Source organism: Mandrillus leucophaeus, unplaced genomic scaffold, assembly GCF_000951045.1.
Source record: "Mandrillus leucophaeus isolate KB7577 unplaced genomic scaffold, Mleu.le_1.0 Scaffold471, whole genome shotgun sequence".
NCBI lineage: Eukaryota > Metazoa > Chordata > Mammalia > Primates > Cercopithecidae > Mandrillus > Mandrillus leucophaeus.
The window spans coordinates 1,958,533-1,971,868 of NW_012105043.1; positions in this window are offsets into that span (position 1 = coordinate 1,958,533).

Genomic DNA, 13,336 nt, shown 5'->3' on the forward strand with positions numbered 1-13,336 from the left:
AGCCAGGATGGTCTCGATCTCCTGACCTTGTGATCCGCCCGTCTCGGCCTCCCAAAGTGCTGGGATTACAGGCTTGAGCCGCCGCGCCCGGCCAAAAGCTCTTTAGTTTAATTAAGTTCCACCTATTTATCTTTGTTTTTATTGCATTTGCTTTGGGTTCTTGGTCATGAAATCCTTGCCTAAGCCAATGTCTAGAAATAATTTTTCAATATTATCATCTAAAATTTTTAAAGTTTCAGGTCTTAGATTTATGTCCTTGATCTGTCTTCAGTTGATTTTTATATAAGGTGAGAGATGAGGATCCAGTTTCATTCTTCTACATGTGGCTTGCCAATTATCCCAGCACTATTTGTTTAATAGGGTGTCCTTTCCCTACATTATGTTTTTGTTTGCTTTGTTGAAAATAAGTTAGCTGTAAGTATTTGGGTTTATTTCTGGGTTCTCTATTCTGGTCCATTGGCCTATGTGCCTATTTCTATACCAGTACCATACTGTTTGGGTGACTATGGCCTTATAGTATTTTTTGAATTCACTAATGTGATGCCTCTAGATTTGTTCTTTTTGGATAGTCTTGCTATGGCTATGAGGGCTCTTTTTTGGTTCCATGTGAATTTTAGGATTGTTTTTGTGGTTCCATGAAGAATGATGGTGGTATTTTAATGGGAATTGCATTGAATTTGTAGATTGCTTTTGGCAGTATGGTCGTTTTCACAATATTGATTCTACCCATCCATGAGCATGGGATGTGTTTCTATTTGTGTTGTCTATTTCTTTCAGCAGTGTTTTGTAGTTTTCCTTTCAGAGATCTTTCACCTCCTTAATTATGTATATTCTTAAGTATTTTATTTTTGTTTTCAACTATTATAAAAGGGATTGAGTTCTTGATTTGATTATTAGCTCGATCACTGTTGATGTACAGAAGAGCTACTGATTTGTGTACCTTAATTTTGTTTCCTGAAACTTTGCTGAATTCTTTTATCAGTTCTATGAGATTTTTTGGAGGAGTCTTTAGGGTTTTCTAGGTATACAATCACATTATTGGCAAACAGTGGCACTTTGACTTCCTCTTTACTGATTTGGATGCCCTTTATTTCTTTCTCTTATATGATTGCTCTGGCTAGGACTTCCAGAATTATGTTGAAGACAAGTGGTGAGAGTGGGCATCCTTGTCTTATTCCTGTTCTCAGCAGGAATGCTCTCAACTTTTCCCTATTCAGTATTACATTGACTGTGGTTTTGTCATATATGGCTTTTATTATATTGAGGTATGTCTCTTGTATGTTGATTTTGCTGAGAGTTTTAATCGTAAATGGATGCTGGATTTTGTCAAATGCTTTTTCTGTGTCTATTGAGATTATTATGTGATCTTTGTTTTTAATTCTGTTTATGCAGTGTATCACATTTATTGACTTGTGTATGTTAAACCATCCCTGCATCCCTGATATAAAACTCACTTGATCATGGCAGATATTCTTTTTGATATGTTGTTAATGTTATTGGATTTTGTTAGCTAGTATTTTGTTAAGGATTTTAGAATCTATGTTCATCAGGGATATTGGTCTGTAGTTTTATTTTTTTTGTTACATCGTTTCCTGGTTTTGGTATTAGGATGATACTGGCTTCATAGAATGAGTTAGGGAGGATTCCCTCTTTCTCTGTCTTTTGGAGTAGTGTCAACAGTATTGGTGCCAATTCTTTGAATGTCTGGTGGAATTCAGCTGTGACTCCATCTGATTCTGGACTATTTTTTGTTGGCAATTTTTTTATTACTATTTCAATCTTGCTGCTTGCTGTTGCTCTGCCAGTGTATCTGATTCTTCCTGATTTAAGCTAGGAGGGTTGTATCTTTCTAGGAATTTATTTATCTCCTCAAGGTTTTCTAGTTTATGCAATAAAGGTGTTCATACTAGCCTTCAATATTTTGTATTTCTGTGGTGTCAGTTGTACCATCTCTAATTTCATTTCTAATTGAGCCTATTTGGATTTTCTCTCTTTTTTTCTTTATTAATCTTGCTAATCATCTATCAACCTTATTTATCTTTCCAAAGAACCAACTTTTTGCTTCATTTATCTTTTGTATTTTTTTGTTTGTTTGTTTCAATTTCATTTAATTGTGCTTTGATCTTGGTTATTTTCTTTCTTCTGCTGGCTTTGGATTTGGTTTTTCTTGTTTTTCTAGTTCTTTGAGGTATAAGCTTAGATTGTTTGTTTGTGCTCTTTCAGACTTTTCACATAGGTATTTAGGGCTATGAACTTTCTTCTTAGCACCACCTTTGCTGTATCCCAGAGGTTTTACTAGCTTGTGTCCCTGTTGTCGATTAGTTCAAAGAATTTTTTTTATTTCCTTCTTGATTTCATTGTTGACCCAATGATCATTCAGGAGCAGGTTAATTTCCATATATTTACATGGTTTTGAAGGTTCCTTTTGGAGTTGATTTCCAGTTTTATTCCACTGTGGTCTGAGAGAGTGCTTGATATAATTTCAATTTTCTTAAATTTATTGAGGCTTGTTTGGTGGCCTATCATATGGTCTAAGAGAAAGTTCCATGCTCTGATAATAGAATGTATATTCTGTGCTTTTTGGGAAGAGTGTTCTGTAAATATCTGTTAAGTCCATTTGTTCAAGGTCGTAGTTTAAATCCATTGTTTCTTTGTTGGCTTTCATTCTTGATGACCTATCTAGTGCTGTCAGTGGGGTATTTAAGTCCTCCACTATTATTATCTTGCCGTCTATTTCATTTCTTAAGTCTATTAGTAATTGTTTTATACATTTGGGCGCTCCAGTGTTCATTACATGTATATTTATGATTGTGACATTTTTCTGTTGGGCATTGCCTTTTATCATTATATAATGTCCCTCTTTGTCTTTTTTATCTGCTATTGCTTTATAGTTTGTTTTGTCTGATGTAAGAATAGCTACTTCTGCTCACTTTTGGTGTCTGTTTGCATAGAATGTTCTTTTCCAGTCCTTTACTTTAAGTTTAGGTGAGTCCTTATGTGTTAGGTGAGTCTCTTGAAAGCAGCAGATAGTTGGTTGGTGAATTCTTATCCATTCTGCAATTCTGTATCTTTCAAGTGGAGTATTTAAGTCATTTACATTCAGTGTTACTATTGAGATGTGAGGTACTATTCCATTCATCGTACTATTTGTTGCCTGTATACCTTTTATTTTTTAATGGTACTTTTGTTTCATAGGTCTTGTGAGATTTATACCTTAAAGTGATTCTGTTTTGATATGTTTCCAGTATTTGTTTCAAGATTTAGAGCTTCTTTCAGCAGTTCTTTTAGTGCTTGCTTGATAGTAGTGAATTCTCTCAGCATTTGTTTGTCTGAAAAAGACTGTATCTTTCCTTGACTTATAAAGCTTACTTTCACTGGCTACAAAATTTTTGGCTAATAATTGTTGTGTTTAAGGAGGCTAAAATAGGGCTCCGATCTCTTCTTGCTTGTGGGATTTCTGCTGACATATCTGCTGTTAATCTGATAGGTTTTCCTTTATAGGCTACCTGGTGATTTTGCCTCACAACTCTTAAGATTCTTTCCTTTGTCTTAACTTTAGATAACCTGATGACAATATGCCTAGGTGATGATCATTTTGTGATTAATTTCCTGGGTGTTCTTTGAGCTTCTTGTATCTGGATGTCTAGGTCTCTAACAAGGCTCAGGAAGTTTTCCTCAATTATTGTCCCAAATATGTTTTTCAAAATTTTAGATGTCTCTTCTTCCTCGGGAATGCCGATTATTCTTAGGTTTGGTCATTTAATGTAATCCCAGACTTCTTGGAGGCTTTGTACATATTTGCTTATTTTTTTTCTTTGTCTTTGTTGAATTGGGTTAATGTAAACACTTTGTCTTCATGGCTTCATGGTCTGAAGTTCTTTCTTCTGCTTGTTTGATTATATTGCTGAGACTTTCCAGAGCATTTTGCATTTCTATAAGTGTGTCTATTGATTCCTGAAGTTTTGTTTTTTATTTATGTTCTTTATTTCATTGAAGGTTTCTTCCCTCATTTCTGGTATCATTTTATTTATTTATTTTTTTTACTTCCTTAAATTGGACTTTGTCTTTCCCTGGTGCCTCCTTGATTAGCTTAAAGATTGCCCTTCTGAATTTTTTTACAGGTAAATCAAGGATTTCTTTTTGGATGGATCCATTGCTGGTGAGCAAGTGTGATTTTTTTTGAAGGTGTTATTGAACCTTGTTTTGTCATATTACCAGAGGTTTTCTGGTTTCTTCTCATTTGGGTAGGCTTTGGCAGAGAGAAGGTCTAGGGCTCAAGGCTATTGTTCAGATTCCTATGTCCCATGGAGTATTTCCTTGAGGTAGTACACTCCCTGTTTGTTTAGGGATGTGGCTTCCTGAGAGCTAAGCTGTAGCTATTGTTATCTCTCCTCTGGACCTAGCCACCTAACAGGTCTACCAGGCTCCAGGCTGGTACTGGGGTGTTTCTGCACAGAGTCCTGTGATGTCAACTGCCTGTAGGTCTCTCAGTCACGGATACCAGCACAGTATTTGGGGTGTCGGGTCCTGAAGGAGCAATCTGCTTCCTTCAGTGGGTCTGTGGGTTCTCTTGCCTTTCCTGATTTATTCCAGCAGTAGGTCTGGAGCAAAAGTTCATGGTGCAAGACTTCACATGCTGCTGTGTCTGTCCAAGTGGAAACTACAGTCTAGTCTTGCCTCCTGTCTGCAATGATCCTCTTCATTCAAAACAAACAAATAACTCATCAGATAATATTCTGTATTCCATGTTGTCTTGGTGTCTTTATTAGGATTTTTTGATTACTTAGAAAACTGAACTTTCAAAGCATTGTTTTTTGTTTTGTTTTTACCTTCATGTAATTTTCTGTATCACTTTTGAAGTAGAACTTGGATTATCATTCTGGCTAAATGAAGGACTATTATCTTACAATGATATGTCACGATGTTTTGATCAAAGTTTTAAACTTTTTGATATTTTTGATGGGCTTCCCCAGTATCAAAATTCTAAATTAAGTATTTTTCACCTGGAATTAACTAAGTGACGTAATAGTTGGTCCTTTGCAGAGCATTAAGGGGCGTTATCACTCATGTGGTGGTAATATCAAATGATTAGGCTTATTTGGTAAGTTGTATGGATAATATTGTCAAATGATAAATGATGCTGAATCTTCTTTTGTGTGTTTTAAATATGAGTCTCAAAAACTATATAAATTTATAGAAATCTAACATGGTTTTAGTCATAATCTCATTTGTTATCTTAAAATGTTATGTGACACAAAAATAACCAAATTTCCTTGTCAATTGATTAGTATAACTAAACTTCAATCACATTTTTAGCCACGGCTATTCTAAGTCTCTTTTATCCACAATTTTGATACTTCTCTAAAAGCATTTGCAACTAGATTCATGGAAAATAACTAGTATTCTTAAACACAGGTTTCTAAAACTTTAAGATCAATGAATGAAATAAAAATTTCCAGAACTCTAATGAAGAAACTGATGGTTTCATGAAACTGCTAATCAAGATCAAGCAGAACCAAAATTAATTACATGAGATTGAATGACTGCTGAAAGTAGCGCGTTTATGCCTTTTATCTAAAATAGTTTTTGCTCTTCATTTACTTTTTTCCTATATTTAAGAATATTTTCTACCACAAGCTATCTACATTTTAGAGCAATTTAATAAAATATACTTTTGTGAATAAAAGTGGAAATATGTACTTTTTATTTCTATCTAGCCCCTCCAAAATATAAAAACTAATTATGACTGTTCTTGTTTCTTGTGGCAATAAGCTTATTTGTATAAGTTCAGTAAGAATGTACTCTCTTTATAGCTGGATACAATTAGAAACATTGCTTATATCACCAAGGCTTCGGGGGGAATGCCATATTGAGAACTGGGTATAATACCTGGCTTCCAAGATTCCCAGCCTTACAGTGAGTGAGTAAATAGTATTACATCCCGAGAGGCCCAAGAACCTTAAGACTATAGGTGAAATCTACAGTCCGCCTTGGTTTGGCTTCCTAACCTCAAAAGGTTTTTAAGTTTGAGATTCCTATATAGTCAATCATATATATAAATAATCAGACCAAAATTGATAAAAATAAAATTATTTTCACAAAAATCATCTTTATTATCTTTAGTAGAATTGAGGATGACCATGAATTAAAAAGTTATTTTTCTAAAGAAAAACTATAATACAATCATTATTAAACTGAAGCTCTATGCATGGTTTTGTGTTCTTCTTATACTCCTGTAGACTGGACTGGCTCTTAAATTCTTCATGGTTCCTCTAATCTAATTATTTTATATAAAATATTAAAACCAGGAACTACTCTTCCTGAAGCACTATAAACTTAAACTACATAAATTTCAAGAGACAAGTCTCGTGCCTGACAAATGGGCCACACAGAAAGTTTATGAAGTTGCCAATAACATCACTAGAGACATTTAAACTGCAAACTAAGACAAGAAGCTGATGACTTCATGCTATAGATAGCTTTTCTCAAGATGTCAGAACAAGACTCCATATCATAATGAGATTCTTACCCCTCTCAATGCCTACCATTTTACTTGACAGAATAAGAGTGTAATTGAAATTTTACAATCAGTAGCTTCTGTTGGTAACTTGACAGAACCTGACCTAAGAGATTCTTTAATCTATTTAGTGGGTGACTTTGGCAACAACCAAAATATGACTGGTGTTCATTCTCTGCTTTAATTCAACCCAGCCATGGAATAGTAGATGATAAAATTGCTTTATAGTGTCTATTGGCTGGATAAGAAAACTACTTTGTTATTGCTAATACTACATGCTGTACCTGGACAAATTCATTTGGGAAAATTGTGACTCATATATATATGTGACTCCATATATATATATATTTATATAAAATAAGAAAACAAGTCACATGGTTACAACAGGTGTCACCTAATTTGCATTTAATTTATTCAATTGGTTGCCTTTAAGGCTAGATTCATGACTCAAAACGATTATACAATACTAAAGTATTATATTATAAGCTCTTATATTACTTTTATGTTACTTTAAATTTTAAACTTTTTACCTGTTACTTGTTGAATTTCTGCAAAAATACAACTCTTAACAGAATAGTGCTGGCCCAGCACTTTGAGATGATAGCCAATGCCTATGGAAGAGACAAAATTAAACTTAATAATGGTCTCCAATTAAACTTGGCTTGAAAGCCACTCCCTCCAACTCTCCCTTGTTGCTCAAACATTGTTAAAATTCTGTTGACATTTTGGCCTAGTCTCCAATCACTCTCCAACTTGAGACAAAACCAACAAGCCAGGAAAGGTCCATAATAGCACCAAGAGATCATCAAAACCTAACTACAGGAGGATTGGTCAGCAATGCTTTCAGAGAAAGATTGTAATAAAAAGGAAAAATGTGCAAGTTGTCAGAATCAAAATGAAGTCATTTTTTAAAAAGAAAAAACCCTGAATAATAGAACCAAGGAAAGCCATGAAGAGCGACTTCTCATGCAAAAGTACCTGATAACAAAAATGATCACAAAAAAAAATAAAAAAAACCCCACAGCCTTGCATAAAGCCCTTTGCAAACTTAAACAAAAAAATACTCTGCAAGGACATTGGCCCAACAACATCTTGTCGGACCTCAGACTGGCACCACTCTTGTTATTGATTCTTATAGCCTAAGATAATTATCTCTGAACAATTATATAATCTTCCTCATTTTTTTGAACCTGCTTTTCTTTATCTTCCAGAATACACATATTGTTTACTATGGCACATTGATTTTCATTGCAATGCTGTATTCCTGAATATATATAATTCCTTTTTTTTTTTTTTTTTTTTTTGAGACAGAGTCTGGCTCTGTCGCCCGGGCTGGAGTGCAGTGGCCGGATCTCAGCTCACTGCAAGCTCCGTCCCCCGGGTTTACACCATTCTCCTGCCTCAGCCTCCCGAGTAGCTGGGACTACAGGCGCCCGCCACCTCGCCCGGCTAGTTGGGCCGGGCGGTGGCTCAAGCCTGTAATCCCAGCACTTTGGGAGGTCGAGACGGGCGGATCACGAGGTCAGGAGATCGAGACCATCCTGGTGAACACGGTGAAACCCCGTCTCTACTAAAAAATATAATTCCTTTTAAAGGGCCTCTCTCTGCCTGTTATTCAGGCTGACATACCTCTTTCCCTCCCTTCAGCTAACACTTCATTTGGTTGAGGTCCTTTTCCTAGTGAGTAAATAAAACCTAGTTTCACACACTAAAAGGCCTTGACCACATAATATTAGAGGGGCACAAGAGGGGACTCTGATGATCACCTTCAACTCATATCATACTTCTCCTCTCAGCTCTCATTGTACAGAAACAACTTTGTTTCTTTGATGATCACAATCAATCACTTCAACTCAAAGTAATCTTTTCTGCCTATTCATGCTGTTACTGGAGGAACTGAAAATAGCTATAATGCACACTAAGCTTTCAATTTGTTGGAGTCCATTTGTGGTCCTCTGATGGATGAAATAAAAAATAAACAGTAAGACTCTGAGGCAGCATAACAGGAAAGAGAAGTCTCATGTATCACAATATTACCTAAACTTAGGTCACATAACCACCTTGAACTGATGTTTCTATCAACTTTTCTTGAGAAATGTACCTTTAATATTTTGATCTCCTCTTCCTCTTTCTTCTTCCTCCTCCTTCCTTGACCTCCTCCTTCTCTTCCTCCTCTTTCTCTTCCTCCTCCTCCTTCTTATTCTTTTCTTCCTCCCCTTTCTCTCTTTCTCTCTCCTTTTCTCTTTCCTTATATGTATTATTCAAGGCCATTTATGAAAAAAAGAGATTCACTATGCATGTGCTGGAACAGGAAAGGAGGAGTTTTGAAATTAAAAGTACATAATGAAACCCTATATGTTTAGAGAAGAGGTCAGCAAGCAGAGTAGCAAACTAAGAAGTGAAGTGCGATGGGCTATTGATGTGGGACTGCCAGCCTCAGTGAGCTCACAAACAAGTGTCTGGTGTTAGAGTTACAATCACTCTTAGCAGGAGTGAATTGTACCTAGCAAGTAGGAATAGGAGCTAAACAGAAAGCAGGAGGGAACTGGGGCCAAGCTGGAAATGACCAAGTAACCTGTGCCCACCCATCAATCATAAACCTTAAAAAAAATTCGGACAGAGATGATGGCTACTTCACTTCTACTCTCCAATTTTTCATGATACTTCCACCAGAGGACCACCAATGATTATTTTGTCAAATGCTAAACTGGAACCACATAGTTTCCAGGTTAATCAAGTTGGCATAACCCTATTCACCACATTATGTATCTGTATATGTGTTTGTGTTTGTAAAAACTGTTAAAAATAGATAAGTACAAAAATTATATCTTTGTACAAATTATTTATTCAAATTTGTATTTTATATTGATCATTGTCATTTCATGTATTTATGGAATGCAAAATGGTATTATAATTTTTCAACACAATGTGGAAACATTAAATTAAGATAATTAACATTTCTATGACCTCAAATGTCTAATATATTTTCTGATAAGAACATTAAAAGTTTACTTTTTAATATTAAAATGTACAGAACTTCCTTATTAGCATATTCACTATGCTGTGTAATTAATCTAAAGAAAATCAAACTTATTTTTCCTTGTACTCTTTGACTATTATTGTTCCATTTCCCCCATTTCATAGCTTCTAGTCACCACCATCCTAACTCTCTGCTTTTATGAATTTAATTTCTTTAGATTTCTTGTATAAGTGAAACCGTCGTATTTGTCTTTCTGTGTTTGTCTTATTTCACTTAGCATTAAGTTCCCAATTCCATTTATGTTGTTTCAAATGACCAAATCTGTTCTTTTTTAAAGCTGTACAATATTACATAATGTATATATGCCACATTTTCTTTATCTGTTCATCCTTTGATGGACACTTAGGTTGATTTCATAGCTTGAATCAACCTGTGAATAGTGCTGCAATGAAACAGAACTGCAGACATCTATTTGACATATTGATTCTCAATCTCAGGTAAATACTTAGAAATGGGGTTTCTAGATTATATGGCATTCTATTGCTAGTTTTCTGAGGTACCACCATAGTATTTTCTATAATGGTTGTATGAAGTTACATTCCCACCAAGAGTATATAAGAATTTCCTTTTCTCCACAGCCTCAACAGGACTTGTTATTTGCTATCATTTTTTTATAATTACCATTCTAACAGGCACGACGTAATATCTCATTGCAGTTTTAGTTTGCATCACCCTGATGATTGGTGATGTAGATCATTTTTTCATGTATCTGTTTGCCATTTAGTTGTTTTCTTATTAAAAATATCCATTCAATTACCTTGACCATTTCTTAATTGGATTATGTGTTTTCTTTCTATAGAGTTGTTGGAGTTTCTAACATATTTTTATCAGATGTATCACTTGCAAATATTTTGTCTCAGTCTGTAGGTTGTCTCTTTGCTTTGTTGTTTTCTTTGATGTGCAGAAGGTTTTAATTTTGATGTGATTTCATTTGTCTACCTATCCTTTTGTTACCTTGTACTTTTGGGGTCCAATTTTAAAAACTATTGCCCAGACCAATGTCATGTAATTTTTTCTTTTATTTTCCTCTAGTAGTTTTATAGTTTCAGATTGTTTAATTTTTTTCATCTATTTTGAGTAGACTTTTGTATATGATGTAAGATGAAGGTACAATTTTACTCTTTTACATATGGATATCCAGTTTTCCTAGCACCATTTATTGAGGCGATTGTACTTTTTCCATTGTATGTTATTGGCAATTTTGTTGAAAATCAATTGACTACAGAGGCATGGGTTCTTTTCTGGGCTCTCTCTTCTGCTCCATTGGTTGATGTGTCTATTGTTATGCTAGTACTGTGCTATTTTAAATATTATTGCTTTAAAGTATAGCTTGAAATCATGGAATGAGATACATCCAGCTTTGTTCTCTTTTCTTATATTGCCTTGGCTATTTGCTTTTTGCTATGGTTCACATACATTTTAAGATAGTTATTTTCTGTGCATTTGAAAAATGACATTGGAATCTTGATAAAGATCTCAATAAATGTGTAGATAGCTTTGTGTAACATGAACATTTTTACAATATTAATTCTTCCAATCTATAAATAAAAAATATCTTTCCATTTATTTGTTTCTTTCTCAATTTTTTTTTTTTTTTTTTGCTAATGTTTTATAGTTTTCAGCATACAGGTTTTTCACATTCTTGGTTAAATTTATTATTAAGTATTTTATTTCATTTTTTGTAGCCATTTTAAATGGGATTATGTTTATTTATTTTTGATAAGTTTGTTGTTAGTGTAGAGAAGCACTACTAATTTTGGCATGTTAATTTTGTATCCTGAAACTTTACTGAAATTTTTAATGTTTAAAATTTTTAATAAAATTTTAATTTCTAATGCTTTTGGTGAAATGTTTAGGGCTTTCAATATATAAAATTCTGTTGGCCGGGCACAATGGCTCATGCCTGTAATCCCAGCACTTTGAGAGTCTGAGGTGGGTGGATCATTTGAGTTCAGGGGTTCGAGATCAGCCTGGCCAACATGGTGAAACCCTGTCTTTACTAAAAATACAAAAATCAGCTGGGCGTGGTGGCAAGTCCCTGTAGTCCCAGCTAGTTAGGAGGCTGAGGCATGAGAATTGCTTGAACTCAAGAGGCAGGGGTTGTAGTGAGCCGAGATAATGCCACTACACTCCAGCCTGGGCAACAACCAAGGCTCCATCTCAAAAAAAAAAAAAAAAAAAATTAGAATGTTATTTCTGATTCCAATTAGAACCGAGGATTTTAAGTTCTGGCTAGAATGTGCAGTGCTATCTGAAATAGATATGGCAAGATGGGACATCCTTGTCTTCTTTCAGATCTTGGAGAAGACATATTAAAATTTTCGTGTTAAGCATGATGTAAGCTGTGGGTTTGTCATATATACCTTTATTGTGTTCAGGTACATTTCTTCTATACCTAAATTTATTGCAAGGGTTTTTCATTATTATGAAATACTGTTGAATTTTGTCAAATATTTTTCTGCGACTATTGAGATGATCATATGATTTTTGTTCATCATTCTATAAATGTGGTTTTTCACACTTGTTAATTTGAGTATGTTGAATACTTTTTGCATCTCAGGGATAAAATATCACTTGATTTTGATGAGTGATCCTTTTAATTTGTTGTTAAATTTGACTTGCTTTTTTTTTTTTTTTTTTGAGGTTTTTGCATCTATGCTTATCAAAAATATTGGCCTGCAATTTTCTTTTCTTGTGATGTCCTGGTCTCTCATTGATATCAGAGTAAGGGGGGAAGAGGGAAGTATTCCTTCTTCCATTTTCTGGACTAGTTTGTGAAGAATTGATATTAACTCATTTTAAAAGTTTGGTAGAATTTAGCAGCAGCAAAGTCATCAGGTCCTGGTCTTTTCTTTGTTTGAAAATATTTTATTACTGATTCAATCTTCCCTCTGATTATTTCTATGGTAAGATTTTCTGTTCCTTCAGGATTCAGTTTTTGTAGGTTGCATGTGTCAAGGAATTTATTCATTACACCTGAGTTTTGTTTTTGTTTTTTTTTTTGCCTAGAATTGTTCATATCAGTTTCTTATAATCCTTTTCATTTCCGTGGTGTCAGTTGTAATCTTTTCTCTTTTGTTTCTGATTTATTTTTTTGCTACTTTTGTTAGCTTTAGTTTTGTCAATTTTATCTTTTTAATGAATCGACTCTTAGTTTCATTGATCTTTTGTCTTATTTTTCTAGACTCTATTTTATTTATCTCTGCTCTGCCCTTTATTATTTCTTCCCTTCTTCTACAATTGAGATTAGCTTGTTCTTCTTTTTCTAATTCTTTGAGGGATAACATTATGCTGTGTATTTGTAATGTTTCTTTCTTTTTCTGATACAGGCATTCCACAAGTTTTGTTATAATATATTTCTTTTTTGTTTGTCTCAATATGTTTTAATTTTTCTTTTAGTTTCTTCATTGACTCATTGGTTGCTCAGGAATATGCTATTTAATTTTCAAGTATTCATAAATATCCCCAAATTGTCTCCTGTTACTGCTTTATTGTTTCATACCATTGTGTCCAGAAAAGGTAATTGATATTATTCCAATCTTTTTTAAATTTGCTAATTGTTGTCTTGTAGTTTACCATATAATGTATCCTGGAAAATGTTCTGTGTGTTCTTGAGAAAAAATAATGCACATTCTATTGCTGTTCAATAAAATATATTGTATATGTCTGTTAGGTCCATTTGGTTTAAAATGTTGTTCAAATCCAATATTCCCTTATTAATATAATGTGTGGATGATCTGTCCATTACTGAAAGTAGAATATTGAAGTCCCCTACTATT